The 14,252-nt window shown below is 43.4% G+C and overlaps 1 long non-coding RNA gene across 1 annotated transcript; it reads right to left on the bottom strand.

Moving 5' to 3' along the window:
- Positions 1-2,321: 2,321 nt before the first annotated feature.
- On the bottom strand, positions 2,322-14,012 carry LOC147364330 (uncharacterized). The gene is made up of 3 exons (XR_015134368.1): positions 13,848-14,012; positions 13,639-13,757; positions 2,322-2,444 (listed from the first exon to the last, which is right to left on the bottom strand). It is a non-coding gene; the product is annotated as an uncharacterized LOC147364330 (long non-coding RNA).
- Between the last annotated feature and the right edge of the window lie 240 nt (positions 14,013-14,252).

Raw genomic sequence — 14,252 nt, 5'->3', positions numbered from 1 at the left:
AGTCTTGCCTGGAAAATCCCGTGGATAGAGGAGTGGAGAGCTACAGTCCACGGGGTTGCAAAGAGCTTTACATGACTGAAGAGATGCACTCATGTATGCAAAGGGAAAATGGACAATTCCATCCATCAACCACACACCATGAGAGCTAGGGCTACCATCAAAAACTAGATGAAACAGGTACTTGGAAGCCCCTGCTCTACCTTCTCCAACCCGCACCACGTAGGGATAGAGCATAAGGGGATGACAGAAACAGCCAGCCCCAGGTAAAAGGAACTCGTCTTTGAAGCATATTGTTCTGATTCGTTGGTTTCTGGCCCCTATAGCCTTTGGACTTGAATCAATTCCTGTTCTTGTGGAAGCTACCCAGGTCCATATTTTCCCCTTTCATATGCGGATTTTTACTTTGTTGATTAACATTTCTTGCACAGAATTAAGCCACAGAATAGCATCTCAATCCTTTGTATCCCCAATTGGGGGGCAAAGCAACTCAGCAGTTTTCAAGTCCTGGCAGCATCAAAAGAGCATCTATAATCAATTACCACCTTCCCCTCACCCCATTTCTCACCATCCATTGCTTAAAAATGGCTAACTTATTTTTTTCCCTCATATCCTTGTAAAAACACATGCACACACCAACACACACATGTGCTCCCAGGCTGAAATCACAAGTGCCAAAGCTCAGCCTGGAGAGAACGTTTATGACTGGGTTATACATCCCTGAAAATAGGGGTTTATAATGGAAACACTGACAGATCATTAACTATAATAGCATAAACCGAGGCACAGAATTTTCACGTTGTCTCCATTTTGTTTGTGTCAGCAGGATTTCCAGGCCCAGAATTTGGTGGGAGCTTACGAGCTGTACCCGAATGTGTGAGGCAAATTTTCTAGGCAAATATTCTAGACCTGAGAAAATAGCTCAGGTCTAGAATATTCTGTGATGTCTGGATTCAGAAATGATCATGGGAATCTCAGCAGGGAGAAAGCACCACCTAGGCTGGAAGCCTAATCTCTCTCAGCCACTCATCTCCAATGACCTGCTGCTCCTTGCCCTGAGCATGACTTTTACTGCTATGTGCTTAGTCGTGTCCAACTCTTTGCAACCCATGGACTGTAGCCTTCCAGGCTCCTCTGTCCACAGGGATTCTCCAAACAAGAACACTGGAGTGGGTTGCCATTTTCTCCTCCAGTTTACTGATATAAAGAAGCAAATTAGAGCAACTGGTTAGTTATCTGATACATGGAAACTATCCCCAGTCAGGTCTTCATTCTGGATCTTAGTCTCTCCTAGGAGATGCATCCACCAACTGACCACCAGTGTTTGGAACATTGACACATAGTAAACACTCAATATGTATTTGGTGCTGCACGCACAGCTGGATGGATCTATGAGCTAATGAAGGAATCGTTGTTGTTGTCATTCAGTCGCTAAGTCATGTCCAATTTTTGCAACCCCAAGGACTATAGCACACCAGGGTTCCTATTCTTCACTATCTCCCAGAGTTTGCTCAAACTCATGTCCATTGAGTCAGTGATGCCATCCAACCATCTCATTCTCTGTCTCCCCCTTCTCTTCCTGCCCTCAATCTTTCTCAGCATCAGGGTCTTTTTCAATAGGTGGCTCTTTGCATCACGGAGCCAAAGTATTGGAGCTTCAGCATCAGTCCTTCCAGTGAATATTCAAGGTTGATTTCCTTTAGGATTGAGTAGTTTGATCTTGCTGTCCAATGGACTCCCAAGAGAACTGATCTCTTTTGGCTTCACTCAGGTTTCTCATCTGTGAAATGAGGGGGTTCAACACCATCAGTGGTTCTCAACTCTGCTTGCACACTGAAATGATGCTGAATCACATTACAAACAGACTAACACCTGGATCCTACCCCCTGACCAAATAAATCAGAATCTCTAGACATGTGGCTTGAGCAGCAATAATTTGAAAAACTCCCCAGGTGGTTCTAATGTAGACTAGACAGTTCTAAAATTCCTTTCTGTGTTTCTAATTCCATGGAGTTTAATTCAGGTCATGAAATTCAAGGCCTAGAATTTGTCTCTCCTCAGTTCAGAGAGGGCTTCCCAGGTATTTAGAATCCACCTGCCAATGCAAGAGATGCCAGTTGGATCCCTGGGTTGGGAAGATCTCCTGGAGAAGGAAATGGCAACCCACTCCAGTATTCTTGCCTGGGAAATCCCATGGACAGAGGAACCTGGCAGGCTACAGTCCATAGGGTCACAAAGAGTTAGACATGACTGAGCAACTGAGCACACATGCATACAGTTCAGAGATAAAAGGAACAAAAGTGAAATGACATGGAGAAATTGTATTTAGGAAACAATAACCATTTATTGAACTCCTCCTCAGTGCCATGCTGTGCATTGCATGTATTATCTCCAATCCCTCTGACAGGTGGCATTATCCCATCATCCCTGTTTTGCAGATGAGGAACCTGCAGATGAGAAACAAAGTGAATTATCCAAGAGATAAGGAGTCATCCAGGAGAGGCCGCCCTCCCCAGCTGCCACGGGGCGTTGTCAGTCAATCCTTTTCAGAATTAAAGGGTGTTTGGCATCGGCAATGATTTTATGTTCAGGCTGAGTGTTGGAAGAAAGAGAAGTGAGAACTTCAAGACACACCACACAAAACTGTGAGGCTTGGGAAGGAGGACTTCCCTCCCACCCCTGCTCCCCTCCAACATGAAAAAGGACAAGCCTGCTGCTCCCCCAGGCCTGGGCCAGCTGTCAGAGATGAGCCCTGATAAAGGCCCTGGGCCTCCTCCTTGAATTCCTTTGTTCCAGAACCCATCCCATTAGAAAAAGGTCACACATCTTTGGCCCCTTTTAATTTCAGGGGTGGAGAGGTAAAAGCCCAGTCGGGGAAACATGTGCAATTATGAGCAATTACTTAAACGGCTTTCAGACAAGCCTTGGCCCTCCACCAGCAGGCAGAGGGGCCAGCGTCTGCGTTTTGTAGGCGAGAAGGAGAGAGGGTGGGAAGGTGGGGATGGGGGAGGGGAGACAGCAAAGCCTTTTGTCACTGGGCTACAAAAATAAAAAAAAAACATTGGTATTTCCTGCCACCAGACTAGCTGACACTAACCAGCCCTGCGCAGGGGAACTATTCACTTAAAAGTCATCATTTCCTTTACTTATCTGCCTCTAAAGAAACAAATCTATTAGCAGCAAGAAATCACTCCAGCGGCTTTAACTAAGTGCTTCCCCCGTTGAAAATGCCAAAGCCCTAGCCTTCAGCTCTGCCGGCCATGCCCTGGCCTCCGCTCCTCCCCAGCAGCAGCTCTGAGCTGGCCCGTGTCAGGGCGTCTCTGGCCACTACAGATAACAAGGGCCATTACATTCCAAATCCTTCCCCAACCTCCTCCCCTCCCTTCCGCCAAAACCCCAAACCCAATTTCTCCCTGGCAGATCAAAGGCTGCCCGAGCTACAGGAGAGCTCACTCGATCAATAAACTCCTGACACGGGAATAAACAGAACGATACAATATTTTCCTTCAGGATTTATTTGGTCCCTGGAATAGCCGTGGCTTGCTATGCCTTTCCTTTTGAGACCAATGGAGATTTGGTGTAGAGCTGAAAATAGTTTGCTCTCTGAATTAAAAATCAAACCCCCTGATAGCCCCCCAAACACTTTTCTAGTCTTTGTCGGCCTTAAACACACAAACTGTAAGGGGAAGCCGGTGTTACAGTTGGACTTTTTAGATCTTCCAAAAAGCAACTTGCCTTCCAGGCCGACTCAGTGTGCAAGAGTTACTGGAGAGCTACCTAAGCAAGGCAGCCTCATTTTAATAATTAACTTGGCAATTTAGAAACTATAATAAAAATTAATACGCTTCTCCCATTGTTCATCCTAAAGAATTCTAAAGTACTCCACAGACAATGATCTGAAACTATGGATAAAAAAGTACAATGATTCAAAAAAAGTTAAATGCAAGGATGCTGTGCATTTGGGATACACCAATTTTTTTTAAACCCTTAAGGATATTCATTTTAGAAATCAATTCCATTGACTCCTCTATCACTCTCCTATGACTGTTTCTTTGACATTGAAATCCTTAACTCATGAAATTGGAGGAGAGAGAATATGTAGAGCTGAGTTGCTGAAATAGTCCATGGAACTCATTTAGTATCTAGCATCTAGCTTGCCCCATTAATTATGATGTTACATTTACTCACACATGCCTTCATGTGTATCACATATATATTACAATTTTAGAAATAAAGTTTTGTATCTTCCTTCTTTGTAAGATACATAAATGTGCATTTAGATCAATTTGAGCTCGTCATTAGTTTGGAAAACGTTCCACAAAGATTACTGAGGTATGTTGTTGTTGTTGTTTAGTTGCTAAGTCACGTCTGACTCTTTGCAATCCCATGGACTGCAGCCTGCCAGGCTCCTCTGTCCATGGGATTTCCCGGGCAAGAATACTGGAGTGGGCTGCCGCTTCCTTCTCCAGGCGATCTTCTTGATCCAGGGATCAAACCCATGTCTCCTGCATTGCTGGCAGACTTTTTACCACTGAGTTACCTGGGAAGCCCCAGAGGGACTTTAGTATTAATACTATTACTAATATTAATTTAATGTTAATCCATCCTAATTTAGACTCCAGATAAGAGAAAGCAAAGTACATTAGCAGCATAGGCCAGAAGATGAGAAAAACAAGGGGGAAAACGGTGTCTTATGATACAATGACAGTTACAGCTTAAGCCTAGAATACAGACAATAGTGTGTGTCAACTTTACCTTTATAGCCTACAAGAAGAATGGAGACTCCTTGCCAAGCTGTCTGTATATTTTCTCCTACAGAATGACTTCAGATTGACAATTACCGTTTATTGAGAGCTCACATTTACCCGGCACAGAGTGAAGCACTTGACAAGCTTTACATTATTTCCTTTAGTCCTCACGTAAGAGTCCGATGAAATAGGTACCATTTAACTGATGAGTTATGTGGTCCTAAAGAGGTTAACTGTCTTCCCCAAGCTCACATGGAAGTGACTGGAAATGCTGGGATTTGAATGGAGGCATCTGACTTCAGAGCTGGCATGTGAACTGCCAGCCTGAGACAAAACAGCCTGCAAGTTCCCTCCCAGCCCAACACTTTTAACTTCCACCGAGAGGCAGTAGCCTTTCTCTTCCATAACATCTTCCCCAGTCTTCTCCATCCAAACTTTTATATGACCTGAGCAATGGATATGTTTACATTGACTATCTCCAAGTATATTCATTATTTTTCAAACACTTTTCCCTTATCCTTGTATTTCTGTCAATTAAGCCAGGAGAAAATCAACATTTCACGGAGGAGAGCATGGATGATTAAGTACATTGGTGGGGACCTAGAAGCGGGTCTAACAATGCCATGTACCTTCAGGTTTGTGACCTTCAGGAAACACATCTTTTACATTAATTTCCTTAGTTTTCAAGTACACCATTTTAAAGAAGCCTGGCATGATTTATTGAAGTCTGTCTCCCAGCAGGAGTATTTTCCTTTTCCTCCTCTTAGCACAATGATTTGCACTAATCCTTTTGAGGAGCAGTGGAGAAGTCTTTTGTTCTATTAAGGTAACATGCAGCTGTCTTTACACCCAGTGTTCAGTGACTACTTTGCCAGCACTTTCAAGTAGTTCACCGTGAAAGTTCAGAGTCAAACAGTCTTTGATGCATGTATACCATGTCACTGCTGTTTAGTCACTAAAGTCATGTCCAGCTCTTTTGCAACCCCATGGATTGTAGCCCACCAGGCTCCTCTATCCAGGGATTTCCCAGGCAAGAATACTAAAGTGCGTTGCCATTTCCTTTCTCATGAAGATCTTCATGACCCAGGGATCAAACCCGAGTCTCCTGCTTGGCAGGCGGATTTTTTACCACTGACCCAGCAGGGAATCTCACACATATACCATCAGATCAGATCAGATCAGTCGCTCAGTCGTGTCTGACTCTTTGCGACCCCATGAATCGCAGCACGCCAGGCCTCCCTGCCCATCACCAACTCCCGGAGTTCACCCAGACTCACGTCCATCGAGTCAGTGATGCCATCCAGCCATCTCATCCTCTGTCGTCCCCTTCTCCTCTTGCCCCCAATCCCTCCCAGCATCAGAGTCTTTTCCAATGAGTCAACTCTTCACGTGAGGTGGTCGAAGTACTGGAGTTTCAGCTTTAGCATCATTCCTTCCAAAGAAATCCAAATCCCAGGGCTGATCTTCAGAATGGACTGGTTGGATCTCCTTGCAGTCCAAGGGACTCTCAAGAGTCTTCTCCAACACCACAGTTCAAAAGCATCAATTCTTCGGCGCTCAGCCTTCTTCACAGTCCAACTCTCACATCCATACATGACCAAAGGAGAAACCATAGCCTTGACTAGACGGACCTTTGTTGGCAAAGTAATGTCTCTGCTTTTCAATATGCTATCTAGTTTGGTCATAATTTTCCTTCTAAGGAGCACGCGTCTTTTAATTTCATGGCTGCAGTCACCATCTGCAGCGATTTTGGAGCCCAGAAAAATAAAGTCTGACACTGTTTCCACTGTTTCCCCATCTATTTCCCATGAAGTGATGGGACCGGATGCCATGATCTTCATTTTCTGAATGTTGAGCTTTAAGCCAACTTTTTCACTCTCCACTTCCACTTTCATCAAGAGGCTTTTTAGTTCCTCTTCACTTTCTGCCATGAGGGTGCTGTCATCTGCATATCTGAGGTTATTGATATTTCTCCCAGCAATCTTGATTCCAGTTTGTGTTTCTTCCAGTCCAGCGTTTCTCATGATGTACTCTGCATATAAGTTAAATAAACAGGGTGACAATATACAGCCTTGACGAATTCCTTTTCCTATTTGGAACCAGTCTGTTGTTCCATGTCCAGTTCTAACTGTTGCTTCCTGACCTGCATACAGATTTCTCAAGAGGCAGATCCGGTGGTCTGGTATCCCCATCTCTTTCAGAAGTTTCCGCAGTTGATTGTGATCCACACAGTCAAAGGCTTTGGCATAGTCAATAAAGCAGAAATAGATGCTTTTCTGGAACTCTCTTGATTTTTCCATGGTCCAGCAGATGTTGGCAATTTGATCTCTGGTTCCTCTGCCTTTTCTAAAGCCAGCTTGAACATCAGGAAGTTCACAGTTCACATATTGCTGAAGCCTGGCTTGGAGAATTTTGAGCATTACTTTACTAGCGTGTGAGATGAGTGCAATTGTGCGGTAGTTTGAGCATTCTTTGGCATTGCTTTTCTTTGGGATTGGAATGAAAACTGACCTTTTCCAGTCCTGTGGCCACTGCTGAGTTTTCCAAATTTGCTGGCATATTGAGTGCAGCACTTTCACAGTATCATCTTTCAGGATTTGAAAGAGCTCAACTGGAATTCCATCACCTCCACTAGCTTTGTTCGTAGTGATGCTTTCTAAGGCCCACTTGACTTCACATTCCAGGATGTCTGGCTCTAGGTCAGTGATCACACCATCGTGATTATCTGGGTTGTGAAGATCTTTTTTGTACAGTTCTTCTGTGTATTCTTGCCATCTCTTCTTAATATCTTCTGCTTCTGTTAGGTCCATACCATTTCTGTCCTTTATCGAGCCCATCTCTGATTTTCTTAAAGAGATCCCTAGTCTTTCCCATTCTGTTGTTTTCCTCTATTTCTTTGCATTGATTGCTGAAGAAGGCTTTCTTATCTCTTCTTGCTATTCTTTGGAACTCTGCATTCAGATGTTTATACCTTTCCTTTTCTCCTTTGCTTTTCGCTTCTCTTCTTTTCATAGCTATTTGTAAGGCCTCCCCAGACAGCCATTTTGCTTTTTTGCATTTCTTTTCCATGAGGATGGTCTTGATCTCTGTCTCCTGTACAATGTCACAAACCTCCGTCCATAGTTCATCAGGCATTCTATCTATCAGATCTAGGCCCTTAAATCTATTTCTCACTTCCACTGTATAATCATAAAGGATTTGATTTAGGTCAGACCTGAATGGTCTAGTGGTTTTCCTTACTTTCTTCAATTTAAGTCTGAATTTGGCAATAAGGAGTTCATGGTCTGAGCCACAGTCAGCTCCTGGTCTTGTTTTTGCTGACTGTATAGAGCTTCTCCATCTTTGGCTGCAAAGAATGTACTCAATCTGATTTCGGTCTTGACCATCTGGTGATGTCCATGTATAGAGTCTTCTCTTGTGTTGTTGGAAGAGGGTGTTTGCTATGACCAGTGCATTTTCTTGGCAAAACTCTATTAGTCTTTGCCCTGCTTCATTCCGTATTCCAAGGCCAAATTTGTCTGTTACTCCAGGTGTTTCTTGACTTCCTACTTTTGCATTCCAGTCCCCTATAATGAAAAGGACATCTTTTTTGGGTGTTAGTTCTAAAAGGTCTTTTAGGTCTTCATAGAACCGTTCAACTTCAGCTTCTTCAGCATTACTGGTTGGGGCATAGACTTGCATTACTGTGATATTGAATGGTTTGCCTTGGAAACGAATAGAGATCATTCTATTGTTTTTGAGATTGCATCCAAGTACTGCATTTCAGACTCTTTTGTTGACCATGATGGCCACTCCATTTCTTCTGAGGGATTCCTGCCCGCAGTAGTAGATATAATGGTCATCTGAGGTAAATTCACCCATTCCAGTCCATTTCAGTTCGCTGATTCCTAGAATGTCGACATTCACTCTTGCCATCTCTTGTTTGACCACTTCCAATTTGCCTTGATTCATGGACCTGACATTCCAGGTTCCTATGCAATATTGCTCTTTACAGCATCGGACCTTGCTTCTATCACCAGTCACATCCACAGCTGGGTATTCTTTTTGCTTTGGCTCCATCCCTTCATTCTTTCTGGAGTTATTTCTCCACTCATCTCCAGTAGCATATTGGACACCTACTGACCTGGGGAGTTTCTCTTTCAGTATCCTATCATTTTGCCTTTTCATACTGTTCATGGGGTTCTCAAGGCAAGAATACTGAAGTGGTTTGCCATTCCCTTCTCCAGTGGACCGCATTCTGTCAGATCTCTCCACCATGACCCGCCCGTCTTGGGTTGCCCCACAGGCATGGCTTAGTTTCATTGAGTTAGACAAAGCTGTGGTCCTAGTGTGATTAGATTGACTAGTTTTCTGTGAGAAAAATATACCATATACCACACCTCTCAGCAAACTCACCCAGAATGGCCTGCCTGTCTAAAGACAGAACTTGGCATCCTTGCCTAAAAGTGATCAACACCACTGGCCTACCTTGTGGGAAAAAAGTCTCTGAGCAAAACCCTACAAAACCATAGTGGTGGGGGTTGGGGGGAAGACCAACCCAGCCAAAAGAGAAACATTTTCCTCCACCAAGGAAATCAGCCAGGTGTGGCTAAAGTGGGACAATGGGGCAGGGGCTGGAGGCTCTGGTGTCACCTCTGGCAGATAATGGCCTCATGGGGGCCCTCACCTTGATGAATGTATCTAGGGTTTGTCGGTTTCTCAGTGCCCTGGTTCATCCCTAAAGAGTGATCATCACCATGTTGGTGACTTATTCAGTTTGCTGCTATCTCTTTTGACTGACTGCAATTCTAGCCCAAGTTAAGCCTCTCTTTGGACCAGAGTTGAAAAATAAAAGCACCTGGCATCTCAACCATCTTTGGCCTTGAAGGAGAAGACTCCCTCTTCAGTGCTCAGTCATTGAAGTCATGAAAAGAATTCCTCTAGATGCAAAAGTACCTCCAAACCCAAACCACCTCCTTGGACTCACCCCTTTTGGCCTTCATTGCCTTAAACACTCACACCATATTTGAATATTTAATTCTACAATGCAGTATTTTTTCCTATCATCTTTTTTAAGACTTTGACAAATTATGTACTTACTTAATTTAAACTATGCAGCTCCATAAAATGTTTATGTACTCTTCTGAGGCAGAAGAGCTTCCCAAGTGGTTCAGTGGGTAAAGAATCCACCTGCAATGCAGGAGATGCAGGAGACACCAGTTTGATACCCGGGTTGGGAAGATCCCCTGGAGGAGGGCATGGCAACCCACTCCAGTATTCTTGCCTGAAAAATTCTGTGGACAGAGGAGCCTTGTGGCTTACAGTCCATAGGGTCACAAAAAGTCGGACACAACTGAAGTGACTGAGCACGCACACACATTGAATACAGTAGATAGACAAGATTATCCTAGCAAACACAGCGAAAACTGACTTGCCCAATGAGTGAGCCTCCATGAAGAGTAACATTTTTTCAGAATATACCTTTCCATTGAATTTCTCAAATATCACAGGATTTTGCTAACCAAACAGGAGCCTCAAAGTGTCTCTGTGGGAGCCACTGTGAGGTAACCCTCTGCTGTCCCACATGCCTGTGACCACCACATATCTGTCCTGTCCACTGACACATGTCCCCTGGGTTCCTCACAGCCAAAGGCACATATGCCTAAACAGGCTAAATGAATTCTTGGCCTTGTAACCAAACAAGGATAACCAACCACTGGTGGTTGACCCCATGACCTTGGCCTCTTTACCACCATGCCTTCCCCAACAGAGTTAAAGAGCTGTATTGCTGTGGTCACATCACCTGGCAGGAAACTGCCAAGGGTCTGAGTCCTGTGTGGGCCGGAAAGTCAGGAAATTAAGGCTGAAATACTACCAGTGTGTCTATTTCTGGAAGCAGTGTACTTCATATACCATGTTCCTATTTTCAAAAATATCAAAATTGCTACAGATTGAAAGCGGTTGATTTTCAGCCTTTAATAGAAATATAAGACTGTGTATTTAACAGGTATGTAAATATATACATGTAACACATTAGATATTTATATATTAAACCACACATACATTATTTAAATGTATATATTATATTTTTTATATAATTATATATAATATATATATAATTTTAGAAACTTCTGGAGCAGAAATTGAAATAGATGTCTCAAAAGCTTTCTAGTGGCTCCATTTTACTTTCGTCCACCAGGAAGATGAATAAAATGAGGATTTTTTGTGTGTTTTCCAAAGTAAGTTCAGTCACTCAGTCATGTCCGACTCTTTGCGACCCCATGAATCACAGCACGCCAGGCCTCCCTGTGCATCACCAACTCCCGGAGTTCACTCAAACTCATGTCCATCGAGTTGGTGACGCCACCCAGCCATCTCATCCTCTGTCGTCCCCTTCTCCTCCTGCCCCCAATCCCTCCCAACATCAGGGTCTTTTCCAATGAGTAAAGTTACCACCAAAATTTTAGAGCTCCTTTTCCTGACAAGTTCCCTTTGAATTAGTCTCCTGAACTTTCTCTCAGGTGCCTGAGGGGCAAGGCATCAACCTGCATTAATCGGAAGCCTCCGTTCTAGGAGACTTCAGTAGAGTTTGATCATGGAACTATTTCCTCCTGTGCCCCCTCTTCCCCTCCCTAACCCTTTGCCCCTTGTCTCTATCTTCTCGCCAAGACCTCACCCTGCACCACTCTTCTTTCCCCACATCATGTTCCTGGCATGATGGCCTTCTCCTCTTGAGCACACCAAGCTCCTGCCTGCCAATAGGTGCTTGCATTTGCTGTTCACTCTACCTGAAAGACCCATCTCTGTCTTCTTCTCATCTTTCATTTCTTACTTTCATAATTACTGGCCCAGAAACACTCCCGGATCTCCCCACCGGAGTCAGTGCTCTATCTCCACTGTTACTCTCCACTACATCACCCCGAGACTTTTCTTGAGAGTACTTACAATCCTCAAGCAATATTCTGGGTATATTTATTCACTTTTAGCCCTCTCCTACTTCAAGAATGTAAGTTCCACAAAGGGGGAACTTTACCTACTTTTTGCAGTCTTAAATATCCAGTGGCTAGCACACTGTAGGAGCAATGACTGGCACACAGTAGGAGCTAAATAAACAATAGATGAATGAATGAATAAATGAACTGCCCAGTGTTCCTCAGAGGAAGGGTACAGCTTCTCCAGAGGGACTATGAAACATCTGACTTGTTATTTAGGACACTGGTCCCCAACCTTTTTGGCACCAGGGACCGGTTTCATAGAAGACAATTTTTCCATGGACCACAGGGTGGGTAGGGGATGGTTTGGGGATGATTCAAGCACATTATATTTATCATGCATTTTATTTGTACTATTATACATTGTGGTATGCAATGAGATAATTATACAACTCACCATAAAGCAAAATCAGATCATGAGGTGTTAGAGTCTCATAAGAAGCTCGCAACCTGGATCCCTCACATGTGCAGTTCACAGTAGGGTTTGCACTCCTATAAGAACCTAGAGGCACTGCTGATCTGACAGGAGGCAGAGCTCAGGCAGTAATGTAAGCAATGGGGAGAAGTTTTAAATACAAATAAAGCTTTGCTCGCTTACCGCTCATCTCTTGCTGCACAGCCCAGTTCCTAACAGGCCATGGAACATTATCAGGGCCTGGTAGTTGGGGACCCCTGATTTAGGGAGTTTGAAGAGCATTAACCACTTCGATAGCTCAGTTGGTAAAGAATCTGCCTGCAATGCAGGAGAACCCAGTTGGATTCCTGTGTTGGGAAGATCCACTGGAGAAGGGATAGGCTACCCACGCCACTATTCTTGGGCTTCCCCAGTGGCTCAGCTGGTAAAGAATCCGCCTCCAATGTGGGAAACCTGGGTTTGATCCCTGGGCTGGGAAGATCCCCTGGACAAGGGAAAGGCTATCCATTCCAGTATTCTGGCCTGGAGAATTCCATAGACTGTATATACCATGGGGTTGCAAAGAGTTGGACACAATTGAGAAACTTTCACTTTCACAACCACTTCAAACACCCTAACACTACACTTAGCCTCCCAGTGTTGTGGGAACTGCCTGACTTCAGTAGGGCTTCTCTAGTTTCCAAACACAAAACTGCCTACATATTAAAATGCTTAGAGATAGTCAGCCTCTGATAATAATAATAATAGTTACCATTTAGTGAGTACCTTCCCTGCCAGGAATGTTCATAACACATTCTTACATCGGTCCAGTTGGCCAACTTATGAGGTAGTATTATCTTTACTTCACAGATGAGGAAATTGTCTCCAGTGATTGGCAAAAACACATGGAACATGTAAGTATCAGAGTTGGTATCTGAAGCTTGTCTATCTCATCTGCCTTGAAGGCCCATGCTTTTAATTGTGTCTTTGTTTTGAAAAGCCAAAACATCAGTATGGTAAAGAGAATCAGCTCATGGTACACAAGCATGTGATACCCTTGAAAAGTGTGCAAGCATTTGTGTCATATGATATGTGGTCACAGTTTCCAACCCCTACATACCCATTCTAGAACAGTGCTTATTTGCATGATAACAGTTCAACTACTTCAGGCTGTTCATGAGCATTTTTGGGTTTTCAAATATTACTCCCATCAACTCCAAGGAAAGAAAGCAGAATTATTTGAAATTTAACACTTGTAGAAACCCCGCTGCTCTCTGCTTCAAGTGACAAACAGCTCATGTTTATGGAAGGTATAAGATGAGTTCTGCCTTCTTTGTGGCAAATTTCTACCAAAAGTAATGTGCAGAGCTAAAACAAATTAGTATTCCTAAGAGTAAAATCTATACAGAAGTTTACAAGTCCTAATTTTTATATAATAATAACTATCTCAGCATCAACACCATTCAAACAAAGCTATAAAAATACTGGGATAATATTTCAGAGAAAAACAGAGAAGGAAATAACTTACTCTTTTCCAACCCTGAGACCATTATGATTCTTTTATCTGGATAGCTGACTTTTGTTTCTTTATCTGTCCATCACGTAGATCATTCTGTGTCTCTAGCTCTTTTTTTCCTTTCTTCTTTTCTGGAAAACGTCACAAGAATATCTATCAAACTCTTGCCCCTTCCACCTGCCTTTTAACCCCTGCCACTCCAATTTCTACATGAAGTTTACCAGCTTCTCCTTTAATATTTTCTTCTGTAAGATGAGCTTCCAAGTTCTTATTCCTTTCTGCTTGAATTTGTATGAAAACGCAAGTGTTTAAGATTTACAACTCTGCTTAGCAGGCTCTCTTTCCACCTCTTCTGGAGCTTGACTATTGAGCTAAAAATGCCCCAGCTGAAATAGCAACAGACAGAAGGTTTTGAAGACATATCCAAATCTCTCAGTTCAACCAAAAAAGCAACAGCTTTCAAACTTGTTATATTCTGGTGGGGAAGGACTTTCCACAGCCTGACCCAGTTGTCTAAAAGGGAACTTTCATCAGCCTTCATGGTGCACTAACCCAGTGACTGAATTTAATAGGAACCTTTTCACAATAAGGAGAGGCTGTGTGCTTGTGGACCTCCTCTCTCAAGC

This window comes from Bos grunniens, chromosome 10, assembly GCF_055505025.1.
Source record: "Bos grunniens cultivar Pamir isolate PY7600 chromosome 10, Bosgru_T2T1.0, whole genome shotgun sequence".
Lineage (NCBI taxonomy): Eukaryota > Metazoa > Chordata > Mammalia > Artiodactyla > Bovidae > Bos > Bos grunniens.
This window is presented reverse-complemented; position numbering and strand designations above follow the sequence as displayed.